Genomic DNA, 17,115 nt, shown 5'->3' with positions numbered 1-17,115 from the left:
GCATTTAAAATATCAACACAATCTGAATACTTTCAAGGCCGTTTATGACATCGGAATTGAAATCGAAGATGACCTCGCAAAGCAAAAAGCTACTAACAATAGTAACCATGGTGGCTGGAAAGGAAAGAAGAACGACAATCCTTCTTCTTCCGAAAACGCCCACTCTAGTAACAATGTTAGTACCTTTAATCTCAGTGAAGTTTTAGCCATAGATAACCAAGGATCTAAGAAGCAACTAAGGAAAGACTTCACCCCCATTGGGATGAGCTACGATACTGCCTTCGATCGACTCCATGCCAAAGGACTCATTACTCCCATTGGACCTATTCAAGATCCCGCACCTGAAAAGAGATTGCCTAGTTGGAATCCAGACGAACACTGCAAGTACCATCAAGGTAGGGGTCATGCTACTGAGAGCTGTTGGAAGCTAAGGGAGGCTATCCAACATTTGATTGATGATAACAAGCTTCCCATGCATCCAGTTAACAAGAAAAGCGAGTGATGATAAAGGAAACAACACAAGACAAGAGGCGAGCTTCAACGACAAGATTTCGTGACCTCTTTTTTCTATTTCTTTTTTATTTACCCTTTCCCCAATAAGTCAAGCATAGCGCCTTTCATTTCCTTTAGATTAATTTTGTAGATTCTTTCTTTTTCCTTTAATCCAAAGAGCATTTATTTCCTTACATATGATAATTTCATTACATTGCATTAAAAAAATAAAAAATAATAAAAAAAATCCATGTCGAATTAAGCACAAGGTATACTAATGATTTGAGGCACCCCTTGTAGCCACATCATATCTCCTTTCACCTTTCAATTATACATCTTTCTTCATAAACCACTTTGAGCCTCGCCTAACGATAGACCTTTCCTTTTGCAACCTACATCTACCTAACCTTGGGATGGGATGGTGTGTAACTTATGTAATTCTAAAAAAGCTTGAGTGATTCAAAAAATTAAAATAGCAAAAATAAATAAAAGTGTACAAAAGGGCAAGTGTTCCAATGTCTTTGATATGAAAATGTCTTCGATATGAACACGTCTCAGATTGCGTCTCTTATCGAGTGCTCGGTACCGTGCCTGAAAAACATAAATGCCAAGTGAGTGATAGACCGCATGATCGGGATTGCCCACACTTATAAAAATAAAATAGATGCTAAAGCAAAAGATAAAAGTGAGCTAAAAAAAAAAAGAGTAGAAACTCGAGCATAAAAATATAAATATTCAAAAGCAAGGTTGCACACCTTGGGGGCTTATCTAGGGTCTTGAGCCTTTATCCCCTTCTTCTATAACCTTTAGCCTAACCACGTTACAACCCTTAAAAAGACCTTTTTGAGGTATACATACACTTGTGCGAGGATCGGCTAGAGCTACGTTCGGCCTGATTCCTAACGGATAAATAGGCAACCTCACATCGAGGTGCGGCCGTAATAAAAATGCATTCATATTCACATTCACACACTTACACCATGATCATATCAAGGGATTTCCTATGCTCATCCCTTTTCGCTTAGAGCTAGACATGGGGGCTTGATCCCTACATCATTATCTTACCTAGCCTAAAAGTCACTATCATTCGACTCTTCTAAAAAATAATATCTTTCCACACACTTAGCCCTTGCGGCCTAGCTTTAGTGTCATTTTCACACGCTGCACAGATACATGACCAAATATATTTCCCTTAGGAACCCTTTGTCATGAAATCTTAACGATGCAGCATGCCTTGTCACATCACTCATCAATCATAATTGTCATTGCATCACGAAGTATGAAGTACTTAGCCTTCGTGCCTAAGTTACCCAAATACTTTCATCATGGAGTCAACAGTTGAGATAGCCTAGGATGGATTAATCCTTGCACCATGAGAGATAGTATCAAACAACATTTGACTAAGCTCATTCAACATGCATCTTCAAACTTTCGATTCTTTTTCGCGTCTTTCTTTTTCGGGAGAAAGTCGGTACCCTCGACAAAAATGACGGAATTTTTTTGCTTTTTTGCATTTTTGAGTCACATTGAATCAACACTATTCACACACGGGTCATGAGTCACACGTGTCATTTCACTTCGATTCGAGTCAACCTCGAGTCAGTCAATCATATCGAGTCAAGTTTATGCCTTGAATCGTGTCAAGTCGATGAGTCAAGCAACATTAAACCTTAGGTCAACCCTAAGATAATTAAAGATATTGGAAAAGTTCTATAGTAAAAAATAAATACAGGTGCAGCAGAACAGGGAAGACCCTACTCCAGCGCTGGACGAAAACATCTAGCGTTTGGAAATAGATTTCAGCGCTTGGCGCTAGATCACAGCGTCTGGCGACAGAGCCAATTCCTGGCGCCAAAGATATTCCAGCAGCGATAGAACAACAATTTCGGGTTCCTTGGTACGCCAGTTAGCCCCTATAAGCAATTTGACATGATTGAGTAGTCGATTTGATTACAACCGCAAATAAGTGATCGACCTGATGAAAGATCGTCTCACTTAGCTTAAAGCGCCTAAGAATTGGCTCATCACGGAGACACCGACATACTGGTTTTAGCGGAAGCAAAGTTCAAGCGAGCTTTAAAGATCAACAAGTGTTGGTCTTCGGTAATTTTCTTCGGAATATTATCGCAACAACTGAGGATGACTTCAAGTAAAGTTATTTTCGACGACATTCGCTAAGATTGTGGAAGTTGTCACCAAAGATTTGAGAAGATAGCACGAGATGGGCGGTCTTCGACGGCATTCGCTAAGATTGTGGAGGTAGTCACTAAGATTTGAGAAAAGATTTGAGAAGATAGCACGAGATGGGTGGTCTTCGACGGCATTCACTAAGATTGTGGAGGTTGTCACTAAGATTAGAGAAGATAGCACGAGATGGGCGGTCTTCGACGACATTCGCTAAGATTGTGGAGGTTGTCACCCAAGATTTGAGAAGATAACACGAGATGGGCGGTCTTCGACGGCGTTCGCTAAGATTGTGGAGGTTGTCACCAAGATATGAGAAGAGAGGTTCATGATGAGGCGGTCTTCGACGACTTTTGCTATGATTGGAAAGGTTGTAACTATGATTCAAGAAAAGGCTCAAGATGTAGCAACATTGATCGACGGCGTTCCCTAGATTGCGGAAGATCTTCAAAACAAACAGCAAGATGGCGTTCCCTAGATTGTGGAGGATTGTCACAAACAACTGAGGATTGTTTCAAGAGAAGCAATCTTCGATAGTATTCCCTTGGACGTGGAGTATTATCATAGCGGAAGAGGATTGTTTCAAGAGAAGCGATCTTCGATAGTATTCCCTTGAACGTGGAATATTATTAAAGCGGATGAGGATTGTTTCAAGAGAAGCAATCTTCGATAGTATTCCCTTGGACGTGGAATATTATCAAAGCGGAGGAGGATCGTTTCAGGAGAAGCAATCTTATATATTGGAAGCAGTTACAAGCGTAGCGGTTTTCAAGCGGGATGGTATTCTCTAGCTTGCAGGAGGTCATTAAAACCATCGATTACTTTCAGAGACGTGTGCTCGACGGTGCAAGATACGCGTTTCTTAACTATTTTATCTGTTTAACTAATGCTAGTTTGCAGGTATCGGCGTTACAAGAGTGGTTTAGGATCGCAGAACGTTCTGAATCATTCTCCTACCTTATCGATACTTTGACTTTTGTTTTCGAAACTTGCGTTTCTCCAAACTCAGTCAAAGTGGGGGCTTCTGTAGACACCTAAATGTGTCTCCCCAAAACCAAACCCAGTCATGAGTGCCTTTCGCGTCGAATCATAATCGAATGAAGTGAAAGTGTGGAAAGTTTAGTGTTGCGGATAGTTTTAATTTCTTTTCTCTTCTCTCTGTTTTTGAAAACTTATTTTAAGAAAACAGTCAATCCAGTTTGTTTGGTCCATGATATGGGTCCAATAGTTGTGTAGTTGGATGAGGCTTGACAAGAGCTTTCCATCGATATATTATAAGCCCAATTCCGATGAATATTGAGGAAGTTATGGCCAATTTACTAAACTGGGCCCAGTTTGAGCATTATATGCGGCCCAATGATCTAGGGGAGGGCCTAATATGATTTCTTATTCCTAATGCAATTAGGAATGGTTTTAGTCTTCTAGATTCTTCTAAAAGGTTCTTTTCATTCCTAATCCAATTAGCATTGATAAATTGACTTTTGTTGACTTTTCAGAGTTTTAATTAAACTCAAAGAACATTTTTGAGGGAAAGATACGATTTTATCCTCTTGCACGGTAATTTTTTATCTGATTTAAGAAAACGCGTGAATTTCTGGAATCAGCGCCAAACGCCAGCTGTAGCGCCTGGCGCTACGCTTGGCGCCTGACGCTAGTGTTGGCGCCTGGCGCCAACAGCCAGCGTTGGCGCTGGTTCAGTTTTTGTTTCGCCAGACTCTGTTTTATGATTTTATCTTTTTGGCTGATTTTTTCTATCAATAATGTATTAAAAACTCCGTTTTCGATAACCAGATTTGATCTAAATTAAAACCAAAACTCCGTTTTTTGGATAACCAATATTCACCTACAACCAGTTTTCATTCATCAATTTTCTCATTCTCTTTAATCATTCACCATCTCTCTCTCTCCCTTTTTCTAAACTTGCTTTTCAAATACAAAATTCCGCATTCATTAGATCTAGAAACACCTAGCCATATTCGAAGTTGCCTTCGCCCTAGACATGAAAGGTTTAATTTCAGAGGGTTTGGTCCCAAATCTCTCTTTCAATCATTTAATTTAATTGTTTGTTTATTATTTTCCTTGAAGTTACTAACGTGTGTATTTTGTTATTAGAAAGAGGTACGAGGCATCAAAGTAAGTACTTTAATGGTTTTTATTGATGTTATGATGTAGAAATCATGTTTAAATTGTTATGATATTCCTAGTATCATGTCTAGGGTAATTTTAATATTAAGTATGATTGTTACTATGCCTTTTATTCTCTTCCTAATATTTATGATTTTTAGTATCATTTTAGGGTTAAAGATTTGATTTTTATTGCTTAGTGACATGCTAGGGTTTGTTATTAATCTTGTTAGTATCATGCCTAGGATCTTGCTATTTTTATTATGCTTTAACATGATTTATGATTATTTTTATAATTGTTTTGATTATGATTATAATTTAATTATTGCTATAATGATTATTATTATGATTAACATGATTATTATTATGATTAATATGATTGTTATTATGATGATTATTGTTTTGATGATTATAATTACTATTTTTATTATTTATTATGTTGCTTGATATTTATTGTTATTGCTTGATCACACCTTTTATGCATGTTTAAAGGGAATTTGTACTTGTAATCACGCTTAATAAGATAATTAATAATCTTGTTTAGGGTTAATTTGATTATAATTTCAAGTGATCGCCAATAATAGATTTGTTTGTGCATTATATTCAACCAACATAGATAAACAGGTTTAGGGTAATCCTATTGATTGCATGTTAGTCAGAAAGCGCACATGAATACGATCTGAATAAAGTAGAGGCCTATTATTAGGGCAGGTTCAATCTCTTTTAGGTTGGATTTGTACCTTCATCCCCAAACCCTTATTTGGTTCAAGACCTTATGGAGTTGACGATCTCTTGGATCGTTTAGGGGTGTAAACTTCACACTGTGAACGGTTTACAAGTTCCTAAAACTTGTTGGCGACTCTTTTGCTCTATCTTATTTCCCTTTGGACGCCACCGTAGTTCAGTGTATGACAACAGTTGGGTTCAAGCTAGGGGGTTAACGCTTGAAATTTATTCCCCACACTAACAAATGAACTTTAGACTTCAAAAACTCAAAAGGTTCAACTTGAATTGGAACTGAATGCTAGAAAGAATAGAATTATAGACCCAAAAGTCATACCTAAGTGGATTGCAGAAGCTTAACAAAATGCACTGAAGGACTTGGTTATATGGCCAAGAGGAAAGGTAAGAAAAAGAAATATGTTTATCTTCCAAGCACGAAGGTATGCACTTTTTGTGGTAAATCTGGACATAGCTATGATCAATGTAGAATAAGAGAAGAAGCTGATAAAAGAAATGTGAAACAAGTGTGGGTCAAGAAAACTGATATTACATCCATGTCTAAGGAACCCAAGGAAACCTGGGTTCTTGATCCTAATGCTTAGTTTTCTTGCAGGTCCTAGTGAGGGGGAACAACTCGTGATATCTCGACAACGGGTGTTCAAAGCATATGACAGGTGATAAATCAAAATTCCTCTTACTAGTAGATTACCCTGGAGGAACAGTAACCTTTGGGAATAATAAAAAGGGTGAGATTATTTGAAAAGGAAAGATTAGAAGATCAAAGTCTCATTTTATAGATAATGTGTTCCTGGCCGAGGGCTTAATGCATAATCTACTCAGTATATCACAATTTTGTGATAAAGGAAACTCTGTAAGTTTTACTTCTGATTCTTGCAGCATCAGTAACAACATGTCAAGAAAGATTGTTCTAGAAGGAACATGAAGTGGGAATACATATACTGTTGACCATAATTCAATCCCAAGGAACAACCTTACATGTATGAGAGTTGTTGAAGATGATCCCCTGCTATGGCATATACGTTTTGGTCATGCTAGATTTTCATTATTACTGGACAAACTAAGGTCAAGGATTTTGGTTGTGGGACTCCCTATAATTAAGTTCCTACAGAACAAAGTTTGTGATGCATGTATGAAAGGCAATCATGTTCGTTCATCTTTTAAATTGAAGAAAATGGTGAGCACCAAAAAAACTCTTGAATTAATTCATATGGATTTGTGTGGTCCTATGAGGATTAAAAGCAAGAGTGGTAAGAAATATGTGTTGGTTATTGTTGATAATTATTCCAGATTCACTTGGGCTATTTTTCTTACTAGTAAAGATAAAACTTTTAACGAGTTTGTTGCTTTTGCCAAGAAAATACAGAAAATCAGTGGTCATTCCATAATCTATCTCGGATCAGATCATGGAACTAAATTTGAGTACTCTAAGTTCGATGAGTTTTGTGGGGAAAATGGTATGAATCATAACTTCTCAGCTCCAAGGACTCCACAACAGAATAGAGTTGTAGAAAGGAAAAATCAAACCCTTGAGGAAATGTCAAGGACCATGCTGATTGCAAAAGCCGTGAATACAACATGTTACATTCTTAACAGAGTAACAATCAGAAGCATCATCAACAAAAATCCCTATGAATTATTCAAGGGAAGCAAGCCAAAATATCTCATCTTAGATCATTTAGTTGTAATTCTTTGTACATAACAATGGTAAGAAAAACCTAGGGGTTTGAAGAAAGAAGTGAAGAGGCCATATTTCTTGGATATGCCTCTAATAGCAAAGCTTATAGAGTTTACAATAAGAGTTCAATGTGTGTTGAGGAAAGCATTCACATAATCTTTGATGAAGTTAAGCAGTTTGAGAGTGTATTTAAACAAGAAGAAGATAATGATTTTGAAATTGGATTGATAAGAGACAGGGATGAAGAAGAGATTCAAAAGCAAACCAAGGAAAAGCATGCTCCAGAACAAGATCCACAAGAGAATGAAGAAGTTCCTCAACCAGATTAACAAGTAAATGAGGAACCAGCTAAATAAAAAGAAGCAGAAGGAACTAAAAAAGAAGCTCCTCAAATGGGAGTTCCAGCAAGGGAATGTCAACGTAGGCCGTTCAAGTATCAAGGTTCCCATCCAACTTATCTCATAATCAATGACATAGGAAAAGAAACTCAAACAAGATCGCAAATGAGGAAAATTTGTGCGTTCCATCCATTTATGTCCATCCAATAGCCTCGAAATCATCAAGAAGCCTTGGGAGAATGGCCATGAAAGAAGAGATCAATGAGTTTGAGAGAAACAAATTTTGGCATCTTGAACCAAAGCCTAAGGACAAGAAAGTCATTGGGCTCAAATGGGTGTTCAGGAACAAGCTAGATGAGCATGACACTATAGTAAGGAACACCAGATTGGTTGTGAAGGGCTGCAACCAACCAGAAAGTATTGATTTCGATGAAACCTTTGCGCCTATAGCTGGATTAGAAGCTATTAGAATATTAGTAGATTTTGCCTCATTATGGGTTGCAAGATTTACCAAATGGATGTGAAATGTGCTTTTCTTAATGGTTTCTTAAATGAAGAGGTTTTTGTTGAACAACCACCAAGTTTTGAAAATCCAAAATTTCCAAATCATGTCTTTAAGCTTGATAAAGCTCTCTATGGGCTTAAGCAAGCTCCAAGAGCCTGGTATGAAAGGCTTTCAAAGTTCCTAATGAAAAAAAATTTCAAAAGAGGAAAAGTAGATAAAACTCTTTTTCTTAAATCTCGAGGAACTGATCTTTTAGTTGTTCAGATCTATGTAGATGATATTATATTTGGAGTAACTAATAGTGTTTTGTGCAAGTACTTTGTTAAGCTAATGGGTGGTGAATTTAAGATGAGTCTGATGGGTGAATTAAAATTTTTCCTTAGACTTCAAATAAAGCAAACATCAGAAGGAATTATGATTTACCAGCAGAAGTATGTTAAGGAACTTCTGAAGAAATGCAACATGGAGAATTCCAAGACAAATCACATACCCATGGGAACAGCAACAAAACTTGATGAGGATCCTCAAGGAACAAGCGTGGATTATAGAGGTATGATTGGTTATTTATTATATCTAACAGCTAGTAGGCCTGACGTTTCCTTCAATGTTGGATTGTGTGCAAGATTTCAGTCTAACCCTAAGGAATCACATTTTGCGGCTGTTAAAAGAATTCTGAGATACTTAACAGGAATAGATGACTTGTTTCTGTTCTATCCTAGAGGTGATGACTTTATGCTTAGAGGATTTACATATGCTGACTATGCTGGTGGTTCAGTTCCTTGGCTCTTGCCTATTTTCTTGGGGTTCCAAGAAACAAAATATTGTTACATTATCTACTGCAGAGGCTGAGTATGTGGCAGCAGCTATATGCTGCTCTAAAGTCCTTAGGATCAAACAATAGTTACATGACTTTGGTATTAAATTTGATTGCATTACTATCTATTGTGAACACTAGTGCAATTTGCATATATAAAGATCCAGTCCATCATTCAAGAGTCAAGCATATTCATATAAGGCATAATGTTGAAAAGGGTTTGATTAAATTATATTTCTGCCAAACTGACAATCAAATTGCAGATATTTTAACAAAACCCTTGAATAGAGAAAGGCATGAGAAGATTAGAATGGAACTTGGGATGATTAAGTTAAACTAAGAAAAATGCATCATAAACTGACATGCTTAAACATTTTATACTGTACTCAGGTGTTATATTTTTAATTACATAGTTAAGACAGGTCTTTTAGCAGGAACAATATTTGTTAAGGCATGTTAACTTGAAAGGCATAGATTGTGAAAATCCTTAATTGATTGCATGAGCCTCGTTGAATTGTTCCGTGTACCAAGTTACATTTACAAGTGTTCTTTATTGAAAATTCAAAAGATAATGTTCTTGTGTGTAGTGAATATTATCGAGCGTTAATCCCCTAGCTTGAACCCCACTGTGATCATACAATAAAGTACGATGGCGTCCAAAGGGAAAGAAGATAGAGTAAAAGAGTCGCCGACAAGTTTTTTTAGGAACTTGTAAACCGTTCACGAGGTGAAGGTTACACCCCTTAACGATCCAAGAGATCGTCAACTCCATAAGGTCTTGAACCAAATAGGGTTCGGGGATGAAGGTACAAATCCAACCTAAAAGAGAATGAACCTGCCCTAATAATAGGCCTCTACTTTATTTTGATCGTATTCATGTGCGCTTTCTGACTAACATACAATCAATAGGTTTAACCCTAAACCTGTTTAATTTATGTTGGTTGAATATTAATGCACAAATAAATCTATTATTGGCGATCACTTGAATTATAATCATATTAACCCTAAACAAGATTATTAAATATCTTATTAAGTGTGATTACAAGTACAAATTCCCCTTAAACATGCATAAAAGGTGTGATCAAGCAATAAATAAATATCAAGCAACATAATAATCATAATAACAATAATCATAATAATAAATTATAATTAAAATAATCATGTTAAAGCATAATAATAGCAAGATCCTAGGCATGATACTAACAAGATTAATAACAAACACTAGCATGTCCCTAAACAATAAAAATCAAAGTTTTAACCCTTATATGATACTAACAATCATAAATATTAGGAAGAACATAAAAGGCATCATAACAATCATACTTAGTATTAAAGTTACCCTAGACATGATACTAGGAATCAAAATAACAACCTAAGCATGAACTCTACATCATAATATCAATAAAAACCATTAAAGCACTTACTTTGATGCCTCGTACCTCTTTCTCATAACAAAATACATGCGTTAGAAACTTCAAGGAAAATAATAAACAAAACAATATAATTAAATAATAATTGAAAGAGAGATTTGGGACCAAACCCTCAGAAATTAAACCTTTCACGTCTAGGGCGAGGGCAACTTCGAACTTGGCTAGGTATGTCTAAGTCTTGCGAATGCGGAATTTTGTATTTGAGAAAAAGCTAGTTTAGAAAAGAGAGAGAGAGAGAGTAATCAAGAGAATCTTGATGAGAGTTGGTAGATTATAGATGAATGAAAATTGGTTGTAGATAATTGAAAATTGGTTGTAGATGCTTGTAGGTGAAAACTGGTTATCAAAAACGGAGTTTTTAGCACGTTATTTATCGAGAAAATCAGCCAAAAAGATAAAATATCAAAACAGAGTTCTGACGCAAAAAAAAATGAATTAGCGCCAACGCTGGCTATTGGCGCCAGACGCCAACATTAGCACCAGGCTCCAAGCGTAGCGCCAGGCGCTACAGCTGGCTTTTGGCGCTGATCTGGAAATTCACGCGTTTTCTTAAAATCAGATAAAAAATTATCGTACAGGAGGATAAAATCGTATTTTTCCTCAAAAATGCTCTTTGATTAAAACGCTAAAAAGCCAACAAAAGTCAATTTATCAATGCTAATTGAATTAGGAATGAAAAGAACTTTCTAGAAGAATCTAGAAGACTAAAACCATTCCTAATTGCATTAGGAATGATAAATCATATTAGGCCCTCCCCTAGATCATTGGGCCGCATATAAGGCTCAAAACGGGCCCAGTTTAGTAAATTGACCATAACTTCCTCAATATTCATCGGAATTGGGCTTATAATATATCGTCGGAAAGCTCTTGTCAAGCCCCATCCAACTACACTACTATTGGGCCCATATCATGGACCAACCAAACTGGATTGGCTGTTTTCTTAAAATAAGTTTTCAAAAACAGAGAGAAGAGAAAAGAAATTAAAACTATCCGCAACACTAAACTTTCCACACTTTCACTTCATTCAATTATGATTCGACGCGAAAGTTACTCATCACTGGGTTTGGTTTAGGGGAGACACAAATGGGTGTCTACAGAAGCCCCCACTTTGACTGAGTTTGGAGAAACGCAAGTTCCGAAAACAAAAGTCAAAGTATCGATAGGGACGGAGAATGATTCATAACGTTCTGCGATCCTAAATCATTCTTGTAACGCCGATACCTGCAAACTAGCGTTAGTTAAACATATAAAAGAGTTAAAAACGCGTATCTTGCACCGTCGAGCACACGTCTCTGAAAGTAACCGATTTGTTGTTGTTTTGCTGTTGTTTTGATGACCTCCTTCCAAGAGAATGCCATCCCGCTTGAAAACCGCTACGCTTGTAACTGCTTCCAATATTGAAGATTGCTTCTCTTGAAACGATCCTCTTCTACTTTGATAATACTCCACATCTAAGGGAATACATTCGAAGACTATTCCGCTTGAAATCACCGTTATTTGTTTGTGACAACTCTCCACAATCTAGGGAACGCCATCTTGCTGTTTCGATGTTCACTTTTCTCTGAACAAAGAGCTTCTTTTTTTGATATGTTCACGCGCCTCTAAACAAAGAGCTTCTTTTTTTTTGGATATGTCCACGCGTCTCTGAACAATAGAGCTTCTTTATTATATTCTTTTTTAATATGAACTTCTGAATGATGTGTCCACGCGTATCTGAACAATAGAGCTTTGATGGAATGTCCACGCGTCTCTGAACAAAAGAGCTTGAAAGAAATGTCCACGCGTCTCTAAACAAAAGAGCTTGAATGAAATGTCCACGCGTCTCTGAACAAAAGAGCTTGAAAGAAATGTCCACGCGTCTCTGAACAAAAGAGCTTGATTAATATGCCCACGCGTCTCTGGAGCAAAAGGGCTTAAAAGAAATGTCCACGCGTCTCTGAACAACAGAGTTTGATAATATGCCCATGCGTCTCTGGAGCAAAAGAGCTTGAAAATATGCCCACGCGTCTCTGGAGCAAAAGAGTTTGATAAAAATGTTCACGCGTCTCTGAACAAAAGAGCTTGAAGGAAATGTCCACGCGTCTCTGAACAAAAGAGCTTTGATAATATGCCCACGCGTCTCTGGAGCAAAGAGCTTTGATGATATGTCCACGCGTCTCTGAACAAAAGATCTTAAAAGAAATGTCCACGCGTCTCTGAACAAAAGAGCTTTGATGATTGAATGTTTGTTGTGATAATATTCCGAAGAAAAAATTTCCGAAGAAAAAATTTCCGAAGACCAACGCTTGCCGATCTCTAAAGCTCGCTTGAACTTTGCTTCCGCTAAAACCAGTATGTCGGTGTCTCTGTGATGAGCCAATTGTTAGGCGCTTTAAGCTAAGTGAGACGATCTTTCATCAGGTCGATCACTTATTGTGATTGTAATGTAACAGACTACTTAATCATGTCAAATTGCTTATATGGGCTAATTAGCGTACCAAGGAACCCGAAATTGCTGTATGAGGTCGAAATCACCATTCTGAGAGGCTTCGAGCTCTATCGCTGCTGAAATATCTCTGGCGCCAAGAATTGACTCTGCCGCCAGACGCTGAGATCTAGCGCCAAGCGCTGAAATTTATTTCCATACGCTAGATGTTGTCGTCTGGCGCTGGAGTAGGGTCTTCCCTATTCTGCTGCACCTGTATTTATTTTTTACTATAGAACTTTGCTATTCTCTTTAATTATCTTAGGGTTGACCTAAGGTTTAATGTTGCTTGACTCATTGATTTGACACGACTCAAGGTATAAACTTGACTCGCTGTGATTGACTCGAGGTTGACTCGACTCGAAGTGAAATGACATGTGTGACTCATGACCCGTGTGTGCATAGTGTTGATTCAATGTGACTCAAAAGTGCAAAAAACAAAAAAAATTTCCGTCATTTTTGTGGAGGGTACCGACTTTCTCTCGAAAAAGAAGGACACGAAAAAGAATCGAAGTTTTGAAGGTGCATGTTGAATGAGCTTAGTCAAATGTTGTTTGATACTATCTCTCAAGGTGCAAGGATTAATCCATCCTAGGCTATCTCAATGGTTGACTCAATGATGAAAGTATTTGGGTAACTTAGGCACGGAGGCTAAGCACTTCATACTTCGTGATGGAATGACAATTATGATTGATAAGTGTAGGCGTCGTTCGAAGTGTGCCTACGTTAAAAGCATGTGGTGAATATGCTTGGCACTCATAGGAAGTGGGAATTGACATTACGATTAGGGACAAATAAAGTAGGGAGCCGCCAACAAGTTTTTAAGGAACTTGTAAACCGTTCACGGATCATAAAAGGCAACCACGATAAGGGACAATGAAGGCAACAACGATTGACCCGTGAAGGTTACACCCCATTCATAATCCATGAGATTACTAACTCCATATGGTTCGGAACCACGAAAGGAGGATCGGGGATGATGGTATGAAGTGAGTCATGGAGTCACATTCGCCCGTATCGGCCTCTACTCGATTCTTATAGTGAAAAATGATTCCTGCGATCTCAAAGGCATACAAACAAATATTCAATTTGCTCCAAACTATTATTTAACTAAATTGGTTCAAAATTAATACACACATAATTCTAAAAATATGGTGATCACTTCAATTAATAATAAGATTAAAAGGGATCCTAAACCGGTTGTCCAAATTATCTTATTAGGCGTGATTTTCAATTACATATTCCCTTTAACATGCAATATGGTGATCATAAAAAATAATAGAATCAATATTAATATAAAAACCAATTTAATCATAATTCCAACAACATAAACATCGTTAGAAAAATAATAATAATAAAAAGAGCATGATCCTTACTTTGAATCTGTTTGTTTGCAACTACAAAATAATAAACGAGTTAGTAACTTCAAGGAAATAATAAAACAATAACTAAATTAAATTAAATAAAATAAGGTTGATTTTGGGGCCAAACCCTCAAACGATTCTACCTTTCACGCCTTGGCTTAAGGACAGAACCTCGAGTAAAATTTGGACTCCTTTGAGTGCTTGAAGAAGGAATTTTTGAAGTGAAAAGGGTAGGCTAGTGTTTAGGTTAAGAGCATAGAAGAGAGAAAAATAAGAATAATAAAATTCTCGTTGCCCCGTACATCAGAAATGAGGGGGTATTTATAGGGAAATGTGCTGAGGGAGCACACGGAACCCTAAAATGATAAAAACCCTAAAAAAGTATCCCGTGACACGGTCAGACTGTACCGTCAGACGGTACAAGTTCCCGTGACACGGTCAGTTTTTGAGTGACGCGGGAAATTTTCAGAAAACGGAACGAAAAACGCGTTAAGGGTTTACGCGGAAAGGACACGGAACTCTCCGTGTCACGACTGGCCTCCCGTGTCACGGGAAGTCCCACCGTCAGACGGGAAGATTTCCCGTGACACGGTCAGGATGTACCGTGACACGGTCAATTCCAGTCAATTTTTCCGTCTAAATTCATTTTTAACCCTAATTTCTTTCGGCTTTTTAAGTGCCGATTGATAATTTCGGGCTTTTTTCTGACTTTTATTATTCGGACTAAAATAATAAAATAATAAAATAAAATGTTTGGGCTAAAAATAAATAATAAAATAAAAAGGTTTGGGCTTAAAATTAATTAACAAGCTTGGGCTAAAATTAAAACTATGCTTTTACCAAATACCAAGACTAATCCATGGACCTTTCAAAAATAAGAATTTAATAAAATACAACTTTTTAAGCACTCTCGGGATTAAATACTAAACCCGACCAATAGTGGCGGTGAAAGGTTATTTATCATCGGGTTTGGTTTTGGGGAGACATTTTTAGGTGTCTACAATAAGCAATTTTGACATGACAATACATGCTTCAGTGTTATGTTAAGATTTCATGACAAAGGGTTCTTAAGGGAAGTATATTTGGTCATGTATCTGTGCAGTGTGTGAAAGTGATACTAAAGTTAGGCCGCAAGGGCTAAGTGTGTGGGAAAATATTTTAAAAGAGTCGAATGGTGGTGACTCTTAGGCTAGGTAAGCTAATGATATATGGATCAAGCCCCCAAGTCTAGCTCTAAATGAATAGGGATGAGCATAGGGAATCCCTTGATATGATCACAGTGTAAGTGTGTGAATGTGAATATGAATGCATGTTTATTACGGTCGCACCTCGATGTGAGGTTGCCTACGTATTCGTTAGGAATCAGGCCGAACGTAGCTCTAGCCGAACCTCGCACAAGTGTGTGTATACCTGAAAAAGGTATTTTTAAGGGTTGTAACATGGTTAGGCTAAAGTTTATAGAAGAAGGAGATAAAGGCTCAAGACCCTAGATAAGCCCCCAAGGTGTGCAACCTCGCTTTTGAATCTTTATATTTTTATGCTTGAGTTTCTACTCTTTTTTTAGCTCTTTTTTTTTGCTTTATTTATTTTATTTTAATAAGTGTGGGCAATCCCTATCATGCGGTCTATCACTCACTTGACATTCATGTTTCTCAGGCACAGTACCGAGCACTCGATAAGAGACGCAATATGAGACGTGTTCATATCAAAGACATGTTCATATCAAAGACATTGGAACACTCGCCTTTTTTGTACACTTATTTATTTTTTGCTTATTATATTTATTTTGATCTTTTGAAATCACTCAAGCTTTTGAAATTGCATAAGTTACACACCATCCCATCCCAAGGTTAGGTAGATGTGGGTTGAAAAAAGAAAGGTCTATCGTTAGACGAGGCTCAAAGGGGTTTATCAAGAAAGGATGTATATTTGAAGGGTGAAAGGTGATATGATGTGGCTACAAAGGGTGCCTTAAATCATCGGTATACCTTGTGCTTAATTCGACAAGGAAATTATTATTTTTTTTTTAATGCAATGCAATGATCATATGTAAGAAATAAATGCTCATTTTATTAAAAGGGAAAAGAAAGAATCTACAAAATTAATCTAAGGAAAAGAAAAGGTGCCCATGCTAGACTTATTGGGGAAAGGGTAAATAAAGAAAAAGAAAAAATGATGTCATGAAATCTCGTCGTTGAAGCTCGCCTATTGTCTTGTGTATTTTGCTTTATCATCACTCGCTCTTCTTGTTAAATGGAGGTGTGGGAAGCTTGTTATTATCAATCAAATGTTGGATAGCCTCCTTTAGCTTCCAACAGCTCTCAGTAGCATGACCCCTACCTTGATGGTACTTGCAGTGCACATTTGGATTCCAACTAGGCAACCTCTTCTCAAGCGGGGGATCTTGAAGAGGTCCAATAGGCGTAATGAGTCCCTTGGCATGGAGTCGATCAAAAGCATCATCGTAGCTAATTCCAATAGGGGTAAAATCCTTTTTTTGTTGCTTTCTAAATCCTCGATTATCCATGGCTAAGATCTCATTAAGGTCGAAAGTACTAACACTTTTACTAGAGTAGGTGTTTTCAGAAGGAGAAGGATAGTCGTTCTTCTTCCCTTTACAACCACTGTTACTATTGTTACTAATCTTGGCCTTCTTGTCGCGCGGATGAACATGAAGGAGATTTGCATCAATGAAGTCTTGAATACGACCCTTGAGGGCGAGACACTTTTCAATAGTGTGACCGCGACCTTTATGGTATCGACAATAGGAATTTTGATCCCAATTGAGAAAACGTTTTTCAGATGGAGAGTCTTGACTGGGACCAATGGAGTGAATATGACCTTGATCATGAAGACATTCAAAAGCTTCATTGTAAGTCATTCCTATTGGTGTGTATTCTTCAATGGTCCGTTTTGTCCGTGGCTTAAGAGCATTGAGTTCTTCATTAAACCCTTGGCGAGGATTTTGTTCGATGACCATC

The sequence above is a fragment of the Chenopodium album genome, chromosome 4, assembly GCF_948465745.1.
Source record: "Chenopodium album chromosome 4, dcCheAlbu1.1, whole genome shotgun sequence".
NCBI lineage: Eukaryota > Viridiplantae > Streptophyta > Magnoliopsida > Caryophyllales > Amaranthaceae > Chenopodium > Chenopodium album.
Note: the sequence above shows the minus strand (reverse complement) of the source record.